General features: G+C 43.7%; 1 pseudogene; it reads left to right on the forward strand.

Moving 5' to 3' along the window:
- Window positions 1–5,765: 5,765 nt before the first annotated feature.
- Window positions 5,766–7,826, forward strand: LOC100340363 (ADP-ribosylation factor GTPase-activating protein 2 pseudogene; annotated as a pseudogene).
- Window positions 7,827–9,767: the final 1,941 nt, after the last annotated feature.

Consider the following 9,767-nt stretch of genomic DNA (forward strand, 5'->3'; position numbering starts at 1 on the left):
TGTCCAAGCTTAGACACGTAGGGCACGTAGCCCCCCGTTTCTCCTCCTCCTCTACGACATCCTCCCCTTGTAGTTGCCCAATAAACTTACGCCACCCTATGGTATGTTAATTTTGTGGTTTTGCCCCTTAAAAGCTGTGTGAGATAGCTGCTCGGGGCTCCTCTCTCTTTCTCGCTGCTTGCGGCAGCAGAGGGCCCATTTGCGCAAATGAAATAAAACTGCCTCCTGTTCTTTTGCATCGTCTGGTCTGGAGTCTGTGTTTCTGGGGTCGTCACAAAAGGACACCGCTTTTGGGGTCCTACAATTTATTTATTTATTTTGGTGTTCACATCTCTCTTTCTCTCTGTGGTAACTGGTATCATAATAACTAACAGGTCCACTTTCTCAGCTAGCTGTCCACAATCTGTTAGATAACATCTTGCCTTTGATCTAATTTTGTCTGTAAATGTATATAAGCAACTGCAGGGGGCATGGCACACATGATTGCCTATGGATGGGTATGGACAGGTATGTGATTGCTTGTGAGTGGGACTAATGATTGATGTGGCTATGTTTGGCTGTCTGTGGGCTGTATGTGGAAGTCTCTCTCTCTCTCTCTCTCTCTCTCTCTCTCTCTCTGTGTGTGTGTGTGTGTGTCTTACTGCAACTGTGTACGCAACACCAGATAGCTCCTATGGTCCCACCACCATAGGGGCATGTGGCTGTCCTCACTGCCACTGTAAATAAAGGGCATATAAACTCACAAATGACTCCAAGTTGCTCCATGATCTGTTGAAATCTGGATTTGCTTGTCCTGGGCCTTAAGCCCTAGGCAAACAAGATGTGTACCTTCTGCATGTTTCATTATTGGATGTAGATAATTTCTTCTTATATTACAGGATTACAGAGCAAAGGATTTTGCCTTATGACTCAGAAGAGATTTTACATTTTAACCTTTTGAATTAGTGCTGGCCTCTGGATATTTGGCCTATCAGTTAAGCCACCAGATGGGAATGCTTGGATTTGAATCCATATCAAATTGATTTGATTTGATTCCATATCAGAGTGCTTGGATTTCAGTCCTGGATCTTCTCCTATTTAAATTTCCTGCTAATGCCTGCCCTGGGAGAAGCAGGTCATGATTGAAGTAGTTGTATTTTTGCCACCCATGTGGGAGTCCTGAAGCCTGTCCCAGCTGTGGGCATTCCAGTCATTTGGAAATTGAACAGTGAGTGTAAGTGCCACTCCTCCTTCTCTCTGTCTCCTTCTCCCACTCCATCTTTTGAATATCAAATTATTTTTTAAAAAATAAAATAATTACATTAATTCTGGAATTAGGACTTTGGAATTATTATCATTTGCAAACTGAGAAAGTCATGCGTTTGGGCAGCCAGGCATGAAATGTTATGACTTGACTATGGCTTGTCCCCCGGAACTGATGTCTGAGTTGAATATTCATTGTGAGTATTAATAGGATGCAAACACCACTCAATTGTAATATTGAAAGTTGACATCTTTGGGAAACAAGGTTTAGATTAGGTCCATTGTGAAGAGTCCCCAAGATAAAACTCAAATGGATTTACAAAAATTCACAAACACAAAAACATGGATATATCTGTGCTCTCAGTCTCTTGTCATATGATGCTCTACACTGTTTTGGGACCCTGTCATCAAGCAGGCCATCACAGGATAACTCCCATAAGCCTTACACTTCCAGGACCATGAGCCACATTAATTTCAGTTTATAAAGAAAGAATTAAAGAAAGGGAAAATATAAGTATCCTACTTCAATTATTTGGCTATAATAATGTGCATCGAATATTATGAAAGGTAGCCATAGTTCCATGTAACTGACATTTTTTCTCTATTGTTTAAATAATAAACTTACAATTTAAATAAAAAGGAAACACTATTTCATTGAGATAGAGCTCAGAAATCTGCAAATTACATGCAACTGGGAAGGTAATTATGATATTTAGCCACATTTTTTCCTAGTAAAGGCGAAATGATTCAGACAATAGTGTATTTCCAAAAGTTTAAGTGTCAAAATATCTGTATTGTGTAAGCATGCATGAGTGTGTGTGTGTGTGTGTGTGTGTGTGTGTGTGTGGTGTATAAATTTATCTGGGAGAACTCAATGAGATGGGAATGGAAATGACTTTTTCTTGCAAAGCAATCAGTGTTTGATTGATTATGCCTGTGCATACACACATCGGGTGTTAAAGTGATAGTATCTTTAATTGCAAATTCAACACTTAATTAATGCTGATCTGAAGTTTGGTAACCTTTTAAAAGAGAAAAGTATTTCACATCAATCCTGTATTGTTACTCACCTGATTTCCCATTTTCATTCATTTGAATACAACTTGCAATTGGACTATATGTCATTAGTCCTTAACAGCTAGGGGTAAACTGCTAAATTGCTTTCATAAAGAAAAAAAAAAAAGAACTAGAGGTAAACTGTCTGGACTCTCCAGATTCACAGTATTCATTAGAAGCAGAATATTATTTTGGTTGAAAGAAATTTGAGTATGGCAGTCTATAATAGCTTTGAGTTCATGGTTAGCTACAATCTGCTAAAGACCTTAGCAACACATCTAGATAAGATAAACTTCACATTTACATTAGTGACAGGCACATAGTATGAATTCATTAACAATTGTGCATATACATCTATAATACTGATGTTTTATGCAACATACAAGTTTATGCAGTAGTGTCAGAATAACAGAGCTAAATTATACAGGTAAACACTTAACTACAATGATTAGTATACAATTTCAGGCATTTAGGTTATTTTTAAGTAAATGTTATGCAAATATGTTTCAGTCAAGAATTAACAGCAAAGCAAACACGCTAAAATTTCAAACTGCTAACATAAATGCTAATCTGACACACAACTTTTTTGTTATTTTTGCTTTGCTTGTCATAAACTCTGATGTATGCTAGGTAGATGTCACTAATATCCTTGTATATTACAAAGAAAAAGGATCAATACATTTTAGTTAACATTTTTAAATAATTATATTTAAATATATTTAAATAAGTCACATATTGAAATTATTTTTTTCTAAAATTTTACTTGTATAACTCTGAGTCATAGTGGACATGCAGTAAATAGCATCATATAAAATATGGAATCTGATTTTTCACATTTTTACACCTTAGACATCCATTAATTCATCAAGATAATATTAAACACACCAAAATTCGCATCTTTTCTTCTTTTTTATAAGCTTTATTTATATACTTGAGAGTCAGAGTGACACAGAGAGAGAAGGAGAGGCAGAGAGAGTGAGAGGTCTTCCATCCACTGGGTCACTCCCCAATTGGCCACAAAGGCCAGAGATATACAGATCTGAAGCCAGGAGCCAGGAACCTCCTCCAGGTCTCCCACATGGGTGCAGGGACTCAAGGACCTGGGCCATCTTCCACTGCTTTCCCAGGCCATAGCAGAGAGCTGGATTGGAAGTGGAGCAGCCAGGACTCGAATTGGTGCCTATATGGGATGCTGGCACTGCAGGCTGTGACTTTACCCACTACGCCACAGTGTTGGCCCCGTCTTTTCTTCTCAGTCCAACTTTTCTGCTTTTCCTCATACTACCTCAAACTTTACATTCCTAAAAAAAATCTAGTTTATTGTCACTATTAATTTTTATTATATGGAATTTCAGATAAATAGTACCATACAGGATGTCACCACTTTCTGTTTCTCAATTTCCCCCTTACTTACTTATTTTATACTCTTTGTAATTATTTTGAGATAGAATCATGTTTTCTCATACATCAATAGTATTTTACTTTTCGGGGATGGCACGGTGACATAGTAGGTTAAGGGATGGCTTTCAGGGCTGGCATTTCATATGGGTACCAGTTTAAGTCCCAGGCACTCCACTTCTGATCCAGCTGTCTGCTGATGGCCTGGGAAAGCAACAGAAAATGGCCCAAGTGCTTGAGCTTCTGCACCCACATGGGAGACCTGGAAGAAGTGCTTGGCTCCTGGCTTCTGCCTGGCACAGCCCTAGCTATTGCAAACCTTTGGGGAGTAAAGCAGCAGATGCAAGATCTCTCTCTGTCTCTCCTCTCTCTGTAACTCTACCTTTCAAATGCATAAATAAATCTTTCAAATAATAGTGAAATACTTTTTTATTACTTCAATTGAATTGATTTTACAGAATTTATTTATCTATTCACCTATTGATGGATATTTTATCTACTTCAGTTTTAGAAACAAATATGACATAAACAGTTGTGTAAAATCTTTTTTATGGCCAAATGTTTCCTTTTCTTCAGATAAATAGCTACTAGTGAAGGAATTCAGACTGCATTATGCTGGAGCGAGTTACACTGCCATTTGTGATCTGGCATCATAAGCAGGCCCTAGTGCCACCTGTGAGGCCAGCATCCTATATGAGTGCCAGTTTGAGTATCGACTGCTGCACTTCTGACCCAGCTCCTTGCTAAGATGCCTGGGAAATGGTGAAAAATGGCACAAGAGTTTGGGCCCCTGCCACCCTCAGAGAAGATCTGGATGGAGGTCTGGACTTCTGGCTTTGGAATGGGCTTATGAAGGTATACAAGCACTACATGCTAATCAAACTTTTATATTTAAAAATATAATAAGATACTCAGTGGAAAACCAAAATGTCATTTGTATCAAACATTTTAATGGATTCATCTCAGTTATGTAGAAAATATTGATTAGGTTCATTTTCTAAGAAATAGTTAAACTTGGGGCAGTTTCTGTGGCAAAGTAGATTAAGCCACTTTCTGCAGCACCAGCATCCCATATGGGCATCAGCTCGAATCTTGACTGCTCAACTTCCCCTTCAACTCCCTGCTAATGCACCTGGGAAAGCAGCAGTAGATAGTCCAAGTGCTTGGACCCCTGCACCCATGTGGGAGACCTGGAAGAAGCTTCTGGCTCCTGGCTGCTGGCTTTGGGCTGGCCCAACCCAGCTGTTGTGGCCATTATGTGAGTGGACGAGTGGATGGAATCTCTCTCTCTCTCTCTCTCTCTGCAACTCTGCCTTTCAAATAAATAAAAATAATATCTTAAAAAAATTAGTCAAAATAAAATGTATCTAATACTTTTACAAAGGATAGCTTAAAAGATTGATAAAGTATTCTATATAGTTACTGATTTTCCACCTGTTTCTTCTATTCGTTATTGAAGGTTATTGAAATGTCTTTTATAATTAAAGATTTTTAATTTATATATACTATACTTTTGCTTCATATATTTTAAGCTTTTATTAGATACATGTTCAATCACTAGAACTCTTTGTTAATAGGCCTATTTATTCATGTGTATTGTCTAAGTTTATCTTTGTTAATATTCTTGCCCTGAATTTTTTGTTATCTTATATTGATCTATCATTGCTCATAATTTTTAGTAAAAACTGTTGTAATGGTATGTTTTTTACTGCATTTATCCTTTGTATCTTTATATTTAATGTGAATGTATTGATTGGCAGGTTACAGTTGTGTGTTACTTTCTTTTTTAATACAATCTCAGTTTGTTTATTTCACATAGACATTTAGGTCATTTATATTTGGAATGTTTATTGAATAATTTACATTAAGTTTTTTAATTTGTTCTTTTTTCTTTCTATTTATCTGTTCTTATACATTTCACTTTACCTCTTTTTCACCTTGTTTAAATTAGCTAAGCATGCTCTAGGATTCTGATTTATTTTATTTATTGGCTTATTAGACAATCTTTTGCTTTGTGTTGTAGTTGCTTTAGGAAATATAATATATAAAGATAATTTACAGGAGAGAAAATGGCAGCGGAACCGAGCAAGACCAAAATCCAGACTCTTTAAGAGGCTTCGAGCAATTCCCACCAACAAGGCCTGTTTCCACTGCGGCGCCAGGAATCCGAGAAGGGCCAGCATCACGTTTGGTGTTTCTTGTGCATTGACTGCTGCGGGGTCCAGCGCTCCCTGGGCGTCCATCTCAGCTTCATCAGGCCCACAGAGCTGGATTCCAACTGGAGCTGGTTCCAGCTGAGGTGTATGCAGACGGCCTTTTTCCACCAGCACAGCTGCACAGCCAGTGATGCCAACAGCAAGTGCAACAGCCGAGCAGCCCAGATGTACCGGGAGAAGATCCGGCAGCTGGGGAGTGTGGCCCTGGCCTGGCGTGGCACTGACCTCTGGATAGACAACGTGAGCAGTGCTCCTAGCCACTCCCCAGAGAAGAAGGACTCGGATTTCTTCACGGAGCACACTCAGCCCCTGCCTGGGATGTGCCAGCCGCTGAGCCTGCAGGGATCCAGCAGCCAGCCCCGTCCGCAGAGAGCAGTGGCCTGGCCCAGCCGGAGCACGGTCCCAACACCGACCTGCTTGGCACCTCGCCCAAGGCACCTCTGGAACTGAAAAGCTCCATCATTGGCAAGAAGAAGCCAGCAGCAGCTAAGAAAGGCCTGGGTGCCCAGAAGGTGAGCGGCCCCAGCTTCAGCGAGATCGAGCGGCAGGCCCAGGTGGCAGAGCAGCTCCGTGAGCAGCAGGCAGCGCGTGCTAAGAAGCAGGCCGAGGAGTCCATGGTCGCCTCCAGGCGTCTGGCCTACCAGGAGTTCCAGCTTGATCGGAAGGAGGAGGAGAAGCAGCTCCAGAATCTGGAGGGGAAGACGCGAGAGCAGGCGGAGCGGCTGGGCGTGGGCTTGGTGAGCCGGAGCTCCGTGTCCCGCTCGGTGCTGTCCGAGATGCAGGTGATCGAGCAGGAGATCCCAGTGACCGCCAAGTCCTCCCGCTCGCAACTGGACCTGTTTGACAACATTTGGACGTTCACCTCTGGACCCCCAACGTACAAGGACACCCCCTTTTCCTTGGGGGAAATTTTGGTTCCCGCTGGGATACGGATACCACCTGGGGCATGGACAGGGTAGAGGAGAAGGAGGCAGAAGTGACCATCTCGAGCATCCGGCCCATTTCAGAAAGAGCCACAAGCCAGAAGGATGTGGAGAGCCGGAGCTCAGGCCTCGAGTCCAGCGAAGCACGCAAGAAGTTTGCAGGTGCAAAAGCCATCTCATCCGACATGTTCTTTGGGCGGGAGGTGGACGTTGAGTATGAAGCCAGGTCTTGGCTGCAGCAGCTCATGGGCAGCAGTGCCATCAGCTCTTCAGACCTCTTTGGGGATGTGCATGGAGCCCATGGAGCAGGAAGCGTGTCTCTGGGCAATGTGCTACCCTCAGCGGACATCGCCCAGTTTAAGCAGGGTGTCACGTCTGTGGCAGACAAGTTGGCTGTGTTGGCCAATGGCGTGATGAATTCTTTGCAGGATCGCTATAGTTCCTACTGATAGCCCCGTGGCTCAGGCATCACTGGGGAGAGCAGCAAGAAACCCATGGTTCTCAGGGCATGGGTGCCTCCTGTGGAAGCTGGGTGGCTTGGTTACCTAAGTGTGTGCTGTGCAGGGGGGTGGCCCTAGAGGACCCTGGGGGGGGACTCCTGTGGATTGAGCCCCTCCCCTGTGTGCCCTCAGCCTCTCCTCTGTGCAGTGTCCTTCCACTCCTGCCCCCAGAGCTGCTGCTCACTTGTCCTGCACACTGGAGGGATTTCTCTTGGGGTGGGAGGCCCAGCCCTTCCCCATGCAAGGAAAGGGAAAAGTGTACACCTTCTGCTGGCTCCAGGATCCTTCTAGGTGGTCTGAGGGCTCGGGCCTCTGCCCTCTGGCACCAGGGAGACACCCAGCAAGAGGGGAGCTGCCGAAAGCCCCCCAGGGAGGGGTTCTGGGCTTGCTGCTGCCTCTGCTGCTGCTGCCAGTGCCTCTTCTGGGTATCAGGAGAAGGCAGAGGAGAGGAAGGACCTTGGTCTGGGCCTTACTAAGGGCTAGAACCTTCACCTGGTACCTAAAGGCTTCATTTGGGATCAGGCCTTAGTGATCCCATGTCCCCTTCCTCCTCCTCCCCTGTGACTGTAATTGCTTGGAGAACTTTCTGGGCCTCTCTGAAGCCTGGCACACCATCTACTGTGGGCCATCGGCCCTCCGTTTTCTGAGATGTTTGGCCCTTCCCCTGGCCCGTGGCCACAGTGGGTCCCATCTGGCCTGTGTCCTGACTCTGGTTGCTGTGAGCCTCACACCGGCCAAGAAAGCAGAAGACATGAGGGAGAGAAGCAGGCTCAGAGGGACCTGGCCTGGCATGCCCCTGAGAGCTCGAGGGGCTGCGTGGGGGCCTCTCTCTGGCAGCCGGGCCATGCACTGTGTCATCTTTGGTGCCATCCTCCCCTGCCATGCTGGCACTCTGGGCCCCTCCGCCACCTCCGGGTTGCAGGTTGGGCTCCAAGCAACACAGACCACTCCCTCCGCACTCGCCCAGAGTGACGGGACTCTTTCTGGACTGTTTGTATTGAAACAAAGTGGTGTCAAAATAAAGCCCCCACGGGGCTGGGGCCCTGCCCAAAAAAAAAAAAAAAAGAAAAAGAGAGAGAGAGATAATTTACAATGTTTTAACATGATGCTATATTAAACTTCATGTACTACAATATTATATTTTTGTTTCTCTTTTCCTGGCTTTCATAATAGTGGTTAGTTTTTAAAATTCTATATATTTTTATCTTCTATGCAATATTTCTATTTTTGCTTAAACAACTTATATTTAAAATAGATTTAATTCCCTAAAAATGTCCATCTATATTCAGTATTTTTAGTGGTTTTTGTACATTTTTTGGATGCCCAGATTTCTATGTGGTATTATTTTCCTTCTAATTAAAGAGTTTCATTTACCATTGAATTCCTAGGGGCCAACACTGTGGCATGGAGGGCTAAGCCTCCATCTGCAGCGTCAGCATCCCATATGGGCATTGGTTCTGGTCCCAGCTGCTCCTCCTCTGAACCAGCTCTCTGCTATGGCCTGGGAAAGCAGATGATGACCCCCAGTGCTTGGGCCCCTCCACCTGCATGGGAGCCTGGATGAAGCTCTCCTGGCTTAAGATCACTCAGCTCCAGCCATTTTGGCCATTTGTGCAGTGAAACAGTGAATGGGAGACCTATTTCTCTGTCTCTCCCTCTCTGTGTCTGTAATTCCACCTCTCAAATAAGTAACATCTTAAAAAAGGAAAAGGTTGAGTTCCTAATTCATTAACCTGGCACATTTCTGGCAGTTGTGGTCATTTGAGGAGTGAACCAGTGGATGGGGGAGCTCATTTTCTTTCCTATTAAAATAAATATTTTTTAAAAAACCTAAAAGCAATAAATTATTTAATTGAATGGTTTAGAGTCAAGAGCAAATTGATTCTAGCTGAAAAATCTTTAATAATTTTATTTTATTTTATTTGAAAGGGGGAGCGGTGGGGGATGGAGATCTCCTATCTACTAGTTCAGTTTCCAAAGGCCTGCAATTAGCATCTGGGAAATCAATTCACATCTCTCAAAGGGATGGCAGGGCTCCAACTGCTCGAGGCAGTATTTGCTGCCTTCCTGGGTGCACATTAGCAGGGAGCTGGAATCAGCAGCAGAACTGGGTTTCAAACACAGACACTGATATAGAATGTGGGCATCCCAACTGGCTGCACAGCTGCTCCACCAAAGCCTGCCCAGTTTCCATTGTAGCAAAAGCACATTGGTATTTAACAATGTCAACTATTTTTTTAAAAAATTCTCAGTTTAATGATGCAAAAATAGTTTTAGAACTGGAAAGAACTGCACATTAGTGGGGCTGGCGCTGTGAAGTAGAGGGTGAAGCTGCTACCTGTAGTGCCAGCATCCCACATGGGCACCGGTTCAAGTCCCGGCTGCTCCACTTCCAATCCAGCTCTCTGCTATGGCCTGAGAAAGCAGCAGAA

This window comes from Oryctolagus cuniculus, chromosome 7, assembly GCF_964237555.1.
Source record: "Oryctolagus cuniculus chromosome 7, mOryCun1.1, whole genome shotgun sequence".
Taxonomy (NCBI): Eukaryota; Metazoa; Chordata; class Mammalia; order Lagomorpha; family Leporidae; genus Oryctolagus; species Oryctolagus cuniculus.